This window comes from Cryptomeria japonica, chromosome 1, assembly GCF_030272615.1.
Source record: "Cryptomeria japonica chromosome 1, Sugi_1.0, whole genome shotgun sequence".
Taxonomy (NCBI): Eukaryota; Viridiplantae; Streptophyta; class Pinopsida; order Cupressales; family Cupressaceae; genus Cryptomeria; species Cryptomeria japonica.
Window position 1 is genome coordinate 665,154,691 of NC_081405.1, and position 12,467 is coordinate 665,167,157.

Below are 12,467 nucleotides of genomic sequence, written 5' to 3' on the forward strand. Positions count from 1 at the left end.
ACAACCATTTCCCTTGCCTCCTTAGGGATACATTGAATATTTTTGGGGTTCACATTTATTTCTTCCCCTTCAGCTGCATTTCTCAACTTTTCCTTGAGCCAAAAAGATTTGAATTCAGGGGAATTCACAAAATTGTCATTTGACATGAACTCCCTTGAGGCAGTCACTCTCTCATCATCAACCTCATGTATAAGGATGACACTAGGAACCAAAGCTCTATCTGTGTCATCCAACTGCTCTACTACTTCATCCTCATTGAAAAAATCTCTAGGAGGGAAAGGGGGAGGCACATTGGGATCATCAGTCTTAGGAATATCTACAAAATCTAAGAGCTTTGTTTTTCCTTTCTCTACTCTTCTTATCTCTCCTATCAATGGCCTCCTATCTTTGGCTGCTAATTTGGAGAACCCAGGTTGCTCCTCTTCTATAATAACCACCCCTTTTTTGAAAAATGCAGGGATATCAACAACAGACTGCTCTTGAAAATTTTCTCCCTTATTCCTTCCTCTAGATGTCCTTTTGAATTATTTCATCAGCATGCCGAAGGAGAATGATCATTTTGGCAATGTCAGATTGGAACTCCCGTCTGAAAAGCCCCTTGTAGTTTTCATCCTTTGTCATTCTCTCCTTCTCTATCCTTTTTAGCAGCTCCCATTTCTTCTTCCTTTGGACGACCTGACTTGGCAAAGCATTCCTTAATAGGTCTTCCATTTCATAAAATTGGTGATGGTAGTTTCTTTATTTGAGTTTATTTAGCCTTAAATCCCCTATGTATCCCTTGGGATCATAATTTCTAAATATAGCTACCTTAAGCCTGTAATTCTTGATCAAAAAATCCTGGATCTTCTCCAAATTATCATATCTAATGTCGAATTCGTTGAAGCTAGTGGCTTTGGGAAGATGCTTCCCCTTTCTTTTTGGGATTTGATCTTTATCTACCCACATCATTTTACACATGAATTCCAAAAATGCAAGCCTAGGAGATACAAAAATTGGTAACCTGTGATGAGCCTTCTCAAAACCATAGCACCTTATAATTATACAGTCATCGTAGAAGAAGAAGTCTCCAAAATTATGGCTAAAAGCCCCTTCTACATATTGTACATTTTGATCCCTGTAGGCTTTTATTCTTAATACCTTAATTATGTGTGCAAGCAGCCTTGTTATTACAACATTCAACATATCCAAAACCCTTTTGACAAAATAATCAAAGAATAAACAATAGTCCCCAAAGCGAGAGCCCTTGTCCCACACTTGTGTCCATCTCTGAATAGGCCATGGTAATCCTGTTTATGGATCTAGGATTCTGATGTTCAGTTTTGGTGACCATGTTGACCTATTCTGATACAAAATGAGATGGCACACCAAATAATAGTGCTTGGAGTTCAATGCAGTTGTTTCATCATTTGCCTTCATTAGGCTCTCATATAACTTTGTTTGGAGAATTGTAGCAAAGTCAAAATTTTCATTGGTGGACAGGTGTTGGATGGACACTACCAGCATCATGTAATCGACTGGAAACAAGGTGAGCCCACAATATTCTCCTAGGACCTAGCATAGGGCATAATATGTCCTTACAAAATAAGTTTCAAACTTATCTAGTGCGAAGGGCTCAGTCTCCGTGGGCAGGATATAGCTTGGGGAAAATTTGGTGAGCCTTCTCAAAAACATAGGCAGATACTCCCTCTTGATTCTCCCCTTGTTCTTCTCATACATTCTCACCAAAGATTGCTTGTTGATCCCCTTAATGGAGGACCCATCCAACCCAAAACATTTAGTGATAGCCTTCTGAGATATATCCAAAATAACATGTCCTAGAAGATTTTTGATAGCAAGGCTTGGGGGGTCAAATTTCTTAGCCAATTCTCTGATTAACATTGGCTCAATAAATACATTTGGGACTACTAGCCTTCCTAGGTTCAACTTCCAGGGGTTGGAGATTGGGCTAGGTTGGTCCCTGTTTCCATAGAAGGCATGGAAGACATCCCACCCCCTAAATCCCATTATAGCATCCCTACATCCATCCTCCATGTCTCCCCACTAGGCCTTGGACGACTCCAATGAGCTAGAGTCGGGGAATAGGTCTAGCAAATCCTGGCTCAATACTCGGGTTGCTCTGGTCTGCCTCCTTGCTAATTATTCTAACTTGATCACCTTTTCTCTTTCCACTTCAGCAACTATTTTGGGAGGCTTAGCTGGTGCTATTGGTTCCTCCTAGGGTTGTGGGGTTTCTTTTGCAACAGGGGTAGATTCAACCTTCTTTTTAGGAGGGGCTCTCTTCTTTGATGGATCCTCTATCATCTTCTTTGAAGCTTTCCTCCTTTTCAATCACTGGAGGGGTCGGTTGTGCAGGTATTTCTTCAACGAAAGCTCCGGCCTCTCCATCCTTCTTTGATTTCCTTTTCTTAGAAGTAGGCTTCCTTGCCTTTAGGGTCGGGGCTTGTGAGGGAGCTGGTTCAAGGTTTGGTCCAACAACGGGGGCATCCTGTAATTATTGTAGTGGGGCAATTATGCTTAAAGGGATGGCATGGGTAAGACCAGGTACACTTGAGCTAGCTCTAGCCTCTTGGGCTTTCTCAGTATCAGGGCTTGTGGTTTCTCAATGGGGGAGACCATAGCTAATTCACAGAGAGAAGGAAACAAAATCCCAGGGCTCTAAAAACACCTACAATTCTTACGAACAATTCAACTAAATTCACATAGAGGGAAGTTGAATTTTACTTACTGGTTAGCTGCTTGTGTTTGGATGCCTTGAGACTACTTGAATTCACTTTCTACTTGCTCTCCAACTGCTCTGCTCTCCGATCGCTTGAATGCTTGGTGAAGACTAATGCAACAGATTTTTCTCTTTTATTGTTTCCCCATTAATTCCTTCATGCAAAGAAAAGTTGTCGTTGGCTTTAAAATTTAAATTTCTACCATGGATGATCATTTGGATGGCCACAATCAATCCTTGACTTCTTCTGACCATTGAGTTGGTGCCCTTGTATTCCCTTTTGGCCACCTTTGCCTTTTATGTTGTGTCAATCACCATGCGGGGCAATAAATGCCATGAGTTCACCGCATCCTCTTTCCCTAGGCATCCGTTTGCAACTTCATTTACCGCTCCGAGATAAAATCTTCACTATCTCTGGCTTTGTTTCTTATCCCATGGCCCATTTCTTTGATTCTTTCATCTTTCCGGGATAAGAATTACTTTGAATTCAAACCTCTTCTTATCTTGGAGCAGAGCTTTATCCCTCTTTATTTATTCTCACTAAAACCCAAAATCAAGTCACCACTACACCTTGTGCTTCCCCATGATAAGATTTTCACTTTGTCTTCCTTTGCCATTTTTATCCCGAAGCATCGAAGGATGCACTTCCTAGTCCCTCGAGATAAGACTTATATTGTATTTCCTTCTGCCTTTTATCCTGGGTCTCTTTCCTTTGACCTTCGTGACCTTCTGGGATAAAGATTTCATTGCTTATTTACTAATCCTCTTATCCCGAAGCCCAAGTATCTATGTGCATACTCCTACTGAAACCCAAAGTATCACTCCACATATGCTCTCTATTCCTATGGGATAACTTTTGCTTTATTTCATCCCGCTCCTTATCCTGGGACCATAAGAAATGCCTTGCAAAACATCACGGGATAATATTTTCCCTCTCCACAACCTTATATTCTTATCCCAGGACATAACCTTTGTTCTTGATAAATCACCCAGGGCAAAGAAAACCTTCTCTGTTTCTTCATAAAATTATCCCGGGGCCTCTCAACGCTAACTGGAAATCTCCTCGGGGCAACCTTTCTATAGTAATTTTACTCTTCGAAAGCTACCCTGGGATAAAACTCTACCCCTTTGCAACTCTTTGCTAGGAATTATCCTGGGCGGTCTTTGGATGCTGCTTTCTGCTCCCCGACATAACTTTTCTCCTTTGTTTTTTCTGCTTTTATTATCCCGGGCAATTTTTTGATGACCCCCATGATGTCACGGGGAAATTTTTTGTGTCTAGCCTCTTTGAAGTTTTATCCCAGAGCACAGACCACCAAAGCTACTTCACTTAAGATCCGAAACAAGCACGTGGGGAAACCCTGAGGGTTTAAGACTGTGGCGCGGGGCCACTCCTTAGGACCCAGCGAATACTTAGACATTAATAGAAAGCCATAACCGAGACATGGGGTTTTCAAGGGAAAACGGCTTGACAAAAGGCTCTAACACTCAGAGCCGGTAAAAGAACGATACAGACCCCTCAACATAGCAACTTAGAAAATCGGGAACCATCAGTAGCTAGTCAACTTAAAATTAGAACAACACCCAAGGAAAAAACAAAAACATTGAGACAAGGAGAAATCTATCCCCTTAAACCCTAAACCCTAATATTTTTCAAAGGTTTTACATGCTACCCAAGGAATGAAAAAACCATTCCAACAAAATGCATGTACATTGTAGCTACAAACAAACAATTACATAAGAAATAACATATAAATAAGGGCATAATTAGATAAAAGATAAAATAAAAACAAAAGAACAATATACAAAAGAATTCTTACATTTATACAATCATATACATTCATGAATGTATAAGATCATGTAAATGTATATAAGAGTGAAAAAAGGGAAAAAGGAAAAACAACAAATTCAAATATTATATATAAATATTATAAATATTATATATAAGAACACATATATGTATATACATGCAATTATATATTATATATGTACATTGTATGCATGTATCTACAAACAAACACACACACACACACACACACACACACACACACACACATATATATATATATATGATTATAAATTAAAAAAAAAAAAAAAAATAAGAACAAAAGAACAAGAAACAAAAGATTACATACATTTATATAATCATATACATTCATAAATGTATAAGGTTACCCGATTAAGCTGATAAGTGTTAGATTCTTATCTTGGGCCGGTTACCCTTGAAACCCTTTGGCGTAGTTATAGTCTTTCATTATGTCTGAGAATTCATTAGGTCCCTAGGAATGGCCCCACGCCATGGTCTCGATTCCGGTGATTTTGAGAATGAATATGGTTTCTTCGGACATTCTCACCAAAAAATTAAAAGCCACTTCGCACACGTGCAAAATCCAAGGGTTAAGTTACATGCGTAGGGGACATTGCTCACAACTAGGTGCCTAAGGGTATAAAACATTAGTATAACAATATTAACACATAAGTTGATATAAACGCATTAGCTGATATTGTTGATCTATATCTGCATTAACACTAACACGTGTCTTGATTTTGGTGATTTTAAGAATGAATACGGTTTCTTCGGACATTTGCATCAAAAAATTAAAAGCCACTTCGTGCACGTGCAAAATCCAAGGGTTAAGTTACATGCATAGGGGACATCACTCACAGCTAGGAGCGTAAGGGTATAAAACATTAGTATAACAATATTAATGCATTAGCTAATATTGTTGATTTGTATCTGCATTAGTCAAATCAAATAATCAGTCGACACAACTGTAATATTGCGAAAGTGCGAATTGGGAACAACATGTCACATAGAAAAGAATAAAGCAGTCATATCAAATAACACTATAGTCATATCAACTAATTTGACTGAAATATGATCCGTGTAACATCGTTGCCAGTTGGCTTAAGGTTTCAAAATTAATACCACTTACTCAGATGCCATAATTTAATAAATAGAAAATATTTGGCTTTAGATTACTCACGTGCTAACTTAATTGTTGTTATCTTGTTGGCTATAAAACCTCTTGGATTTCAATTGCCAAATCAAGTAAAAATAGATAGTTATAATGGTGATTGTTGCTGTAAGAAAAATGTTGGCCAACTTCTCCCTTTGCACTTCTGTACAAATGGATCCATTTTGGGGGGAGGTCAGTCATGATAGACTGAAAACCATTTTTTGGTTTAAGGATGATGACTTCATCTGCAATGTTTCAATCATCCTAAGTCATGACTATCTTGCGGCAGAGGGTCATTACAGATTAAATGTGTAAATTTCATCACTCTTCTTAGCATGGTGTCAGAGGATAGGTGGGTCGTCACTTCTTGTGTTCGTGAAGAATGGAGAGGTGGTCTGGAAGATATCCTAGTTAGGGCGTGGATGAGGATGGGTTTGTTGGCTCGTGATGAGGACTAGTTCCAAATTGGTGAAGACCGAGGGGACCCCTTTGGCTCTATTCATCCTTTTATTCTTTGAAGTGTGCATGACAATCCGAAAGTGCGCAAGGCGGCTGCAAGTGAAGGCCTCAGTGCCATCAAGGATTACCTCTGCAAAAAAAAGGCTAAATGTGGACAAGGTCATCCAAAGGGAAGCATAAAGGTGGTATAATGCAAAATAATGTAATGTAATATTTTTTCTTTTGGCTGTAAAGGATGGTGGAGTGGCAGATTAAGAGCAACAATGGCGTTTCTAGATGAGGTGTGCCACGTGGTGGCAACTTTTTGGCAAAGGTGGTCGACCGTGGTGATGTAACTTCTTGGTCGCCCCTTTTGTCTTGGGTATGGGAGGTTTTGCTCTGCGTTTTCCCATGTAGACCTTTGTATTTAGGATTAGCGCATGTAATTGGGAAATATATTAGTGGGATGGGGTCTAGTTTTGTTGCAAAGAAAGGCTCGGCTCTACATGTTGTGTACGGGTGGTTTTGTGGTATAGGACCATGGGAATTTTTGGAGGCCCCAATTTTGGCCGAAACTATGATAATTATGTAAACTTTATTGATATCAATAATAAAATACTCATTTACAAATAAAAAAATGTTGCCACTAAATGACATGCATTGGTTTTGTGTGGTAATGTAAATCGCCAGTAAAAACAACCTTTCACATTAAAACATGTTTGAATTCGCCAGTATATTTATTACATTTATTGCATTACAAGGCATAATCGCCAACACTAATACGTTTCTCTGACACATGGGAAAAAATGCTTCACCAACAATTTTCCCCTAATTTTGGGCGATTGCCAACTTTAGTGTCATAAAATTGTGACCCTTGCAATTTGCGACCACATTAGGGTCTTCACATTGGCGATTTGAATCCCCAAGCCTGATTGAAGACCTGAGACTTGCTCATCCCCGGAAACTACACTTTTTTCGCCCTCTACACTGCCTGAACCTGCTTCCTGTCCCGAGACAAGGGCTGGATAGGGGCGTGGTACCACTGTCCCCCCTAGGATAGGGGTGTGGCGCCCTTTTCCTTGCCCTATTTTGGGGGCCACTTTGTCCTATCTTTGCATAAAGCGGGAAAATTTTCCTTGTGTCGGCCTGTGATGAAAAATTAGTCAATTAACCCTAATTGATGAGTATATAAGTCGCGTTTGTCCTCTCATTTGAAGGAGTTCAATAAGTTCAAAAAAAAAAGGTGCTAAGTTGGATAAGCGAAGAGTGGGCATAAGTTCAGGAATTCAAGCATTCCTTTCCAACATTGAGCATTCTCAAGTCTCCCTTTCAAGGCTAGGTGTTGCCTTCAAGTCAAGGATTCAACCATTGAAGAGGAGATCCCTTTCAACATTCAATTCAATACAAGCAAATCTACCTACATTCTATCTACAACCTCCCTTGAGGTGAATCACATTTCAGTCTTTCATTTACATTTACTTGCAAGTACTTTCTTTCATCATTTGGTTAATTCCAAAACTGGGGTTTGACCTAAAGACAAACCCCCAATCCCAACCCCTTTTCCTCTCTTTTCTATGTGTAGGTTGCAGGTGTGCAGCTGTGTTTGCAGATTCAGACTCCATTTGTAGAAGTGGAAAAACCCTTTTCATTTCACGGATTTTTCGGAGGACTGTGGACACTTTCAGCACGGTTCCAATAACTTTTCCTCAAAGTTGCAAGACAGCTTCGTCTCGACATATTATAGCCAGATCCAGGTGCACAGCTTCATCTCACGCTTCTATCTCGAGTTATAATCAGTTCTTTTCTACTTGTACACTTAGTCTTACAATACATAATTCAATCATTTTCCATTCTAAAAGAGGGGTTAGATTGTCATTTCTATCTCATTATCAGTTCATTTAGTATTCAATCTCTTTTCCAAGAGATTGGATCAATTGAATTTCCCCACTCTTTTAAATGTAATGTGGATAAAGTGTTTGAAGGGAAATCCACAGTGAAACTTTCATCTCTCCTCGGAGGGAAGAAAAGCTTTCCTCTTGATCTCTCCATCATTCACCTTTTTCACCATTACACCAACAATTCACCAATAATAATTATATTTGATTTTCACGAGTATTGAAAAATTCACCAATAATCATTATATTTGATTTCTTCGGGTATCGAAAAATTCGCTAATATTTTGCTACTATTTCTGAGAGGGGGGGGGGGGGGGGTCTTAAAGTTATCGTTGGAATGAAATCATATTATCCAAAAGTCTCATTAATGAAATTCACAAGGTGTAGGTTTTAATTCCTTTGGAGCTCCAATGAAAACTATCTACTCCCATTGCTTGCAAGTTCTTTAAGGATTGGAGATGGTGTCCAGGTTATAATATAGAAAATTTCCCTCTAAAACTAATCTACTGTAAACTCCTCCCTCCAATCCAAATTCAATTAAGACTTGATCTGAAATTGAGTTTGAATTGGCCATAATCCAAGTGGTTCAACTTGAGCAATGTTGTGTGGAAGTCCAAAGTTGAGGCCAAAGCTCAATTTTAGCATGGAAGATTATTCATTATAAAATTGTTGTAGGTGAATGTCTCACATTTGTTTCCGTTCTTTCCACAAAATTCCCCTTTTTCTCAAGCTAGAAACTATCAAACATGCATTTTGGACTTGCAAGCATACTGAACAAATTTGACAAGCAGTTTTGTCTCATATTCCAACTATATTTAACAGAAAAATTAAATGGAAATTAGCTCTTCTTGGATTGCATTACTCTCATAATGTAATCTCATAATATTTTCATCAATGTATCCTTTTATAAATTTGGATGATTCGATGCAAAGCTATTTTTTCTAGCGTTTTCCTCCTACAAAAGTGATTATGCATGGTTTATTCTCTACTATTATTTTGCAGCAGGCTTCTCTTGCTAAGTCCTTGAAGGAGTAGCCTAGCAACAATGTTGAGCTACAATCACACTTATCTAGAGTACAATCGTAGTTGGCAACCATTGCTAATGACTACAATAGGGCTCTACATACAATGTTCAATTTTTTTTATGAATGATCATGTCCTTTGTACTCTTGGAGGAAAGTAATCTTTTCTCGTATTATAATCTATAGCTACTCTATTATTTGGCTTTTACCCATTTTTGCTAATTTTCTATGTAATGCTTCATTGTTTTCAACTTGAGTTGCGTCTCCTAGGATTTTTGGCTTGGTTGAGCCTTCTATAGGTTGTTTTCTTCTCTTGTATATTCTTTTCTTTAATTAATATAAGTGCATTTTTCCAAAAAAAAAGTCTAGATTAAGAGTTATATAAAAAACATGCACCTAATCAAATCTAGAATCAAAATAAAAATCATAAAAAGTAAATTGTACCTCAATGTTGATGAAGAGGAGATATATTTGAATGCATGATAGATGACCAGCACCTAGAATTGAAATTATATACGAGACAAAATTTGGGATAATTGTGGCCTATGAATTTTGTGAGTGTGCTAACATGGTTTACTTTTTCACTTGTGAAAGTTATCTTCATAGATGTGGATGTGATCTCTAGCTCCAAGAAATGACCTTTGAATGTGAATTTAAAATAAATAGTTTTAGATCTTTAGTACCTACAAAAAACTTAGATTTTCTTTGGGTGTCTAGAATTACAATGAAAAACTAGTGGTGTTAACAAACATGTCTGAGAGCTTTCTAAATGAGTATCTTCTCCTTAGATAAGTTTATTGATTGATCCAATAGTTTTGATTAGAAGTATAAAGATAACTTGCAATGAATGCAAATGATGTTGTAATGATGATGATAACTTGGTCTTGAACATAGGTGGAAAATGTGACATAATGACTTAGTATAAAAACTAGGGTTTTGGAATCTTTCAACAAAGAGTTGTTGTAATTGGAATAGCTAATCTAGTGTGGTTCTATGACACGAGAAAGAGTGATTTTGAGAGGCACAATGCTAGTTGTGAGTGATTTCAAATAATTTTTTGCATGATCCTTGATGATTCCAAATGACCTAGGGTGATGTCCTTTTTATACATGACCTAGGAACACACTTTGATAGTTTTAGCATGGGAGATAACACATAACGACTAGTTGAAGTTGAGTCAACATAAGCTTGCGGTAAAATCACAATTTCAAACCCAAGGGTCAAATCCACAATGCAATATTCATTTAGGTCATTTCCATGCATGCAAATTCTACCAAAAAACATAAACTAATAATTTGAGAGTTGTATGATATGTGAACAAGGGTTAAGCTCTATTTTTAAGAGCTACAAAAAATATAATAAATTTGAACATCAAATCAATCAAAATCATACGTTAAGATCAAGTATTCAAGATATCCACATAAAATAACATAAAACAAAAAGTAAAAATGTAAGATATGTAATTTACACTCCATATCAATCGAACCACCCACACATATGAATGTGTGTATCACTAATATGTATATATTTTTTATAAAAATATATAATAAAATCATCACATTAAAATATATGAAAAAATTCACCAAATCTCATCATATAAACAAATCTAAAAATAATTTAAAATTTTGATGCTAAAAACTAGTATGAAAAAAAATACTCTCGATCACTATCATATAAACTCTAAAAATATTTTTTTAACATAAAAGTATTTAATTAGAAAAAAGAAACCTAACATTTTAAGTGGTGCATAATACGGGCTTTGTGGACTAAAGAAGAAAATAATAATAATAGAATCTTTGAAAAAGTAAAGATAAAGATGTCACATTATGGAAGCTTCTTTTAGAAAAAGTTCCTACATATTGTGGATGAAGACTAATTTTAACTTGTGGGGAAAAAGAAATAAAGAATATTTTTGAGGAAGATTTGAAATTTATCAATATTTAGATTATAAAATTTTATATACATATTTTTAAGAAATGATAAATAAATATGATTATGTCATATAAGAAAATAAACATCATTATAATGTCAGTGTCTTCTCTTTCATAATCAAATGCGTATAGGGTTAAGCTTTGTCCCCTTTCAATTTCTGATTGGTGTTTGGCTAAGCTTTGTCCCCTTTCAATTTTTGATTGACATTTCATTCATTTTATTTCTATTATAATAATAATGATTGGACACAATTAAATAAATCACTGAACTTATTCTTAAAATAAAAGTCTAAATATGTAGATAAATAATATTTTATTGACTTAGAGTTGTACATTAATTTTTTTTAATATAAATATTTAGATTAATTAAATAAATCGAAGTTCTTTTCATAGTGTGTTGGTTAAGTGGTGGTTTTGTTGTGACCGTGAAGGTTCAAACTTCCGTTAGGACATTGTGATAACAGGCTTATGCCTTCGCCGATCTAATCTGCTTGCAGGTTTGAGACTTAGAATTGTTATATGGAGATGAGGTTCCTTGTTTGTTACCTCACTGGATCATAGCTCCAAGTCAAAAGCCAACATCACCAATCACATTAAAAAATTTACCCAATACTTAAAAAAAAGATTAATTAAATAAATATATTTTTATTAGTAATAATCAATTTAGATATATGTATTATAGGCGTATTTAGTTTTAGAATTAAAGATGAAGATTTGGAATTGATTTTAAATTAGATTAGTTTTATCATTGTTAGACATTTAACTATCTTTGTTTATCATAATTTTTGAATTTAAATTATTTCATTAATTGTTGTAGATCATTCTTGTGTAAAACTATAAGTTCGATTTTGACCACTACAAACTTAATTTGATGTGCATAATTGATTAGAGAAAAGGTATGCTTGAAAATTTATTTGATTGCTAGAATATACTATTTGTCAAGGTGGTGTCTCAGGACATCTTTAAAGAATTTGTCATCTCAATAGATGAATAAATTCTTCTAGGTCAAGCCCTCTGATGGATTAATGTAAAGGAAAGATAAAAAAAACACATGCATATTATCTATGTGATAGTGATATAGATTTTGTTCCTTCATGATCTTTTAAAAATTAAAATTTGTTTTAATTATTCTCCTTTTTCATCACAGTCATCCTTATCAAATCACTTTGATGATTGTAAGTGCATATTGAATGTGTTTAAATATAACAACATACCAATATATATCATTAAATATGTGTTATATTAAGTCATAAAGACTAATTAAAACAAAGTGAGAATATTAAAAACTTAAATTAAAACTGTCCATTGTGTATTTCATGAACTTCAAAATCATTCCATTAATTATATGTGTATACCAAACTCTTTTATATTACAAATAACCTTATTTGATCTTTTCACTTAAATAACCTTATTTGATCTTTTCACTTAAATATCTAAAACTCTATTATGATAATAATTACAAACCAAAACCCTAATATTCAAAGACTAGCCCCACATACAAAAAG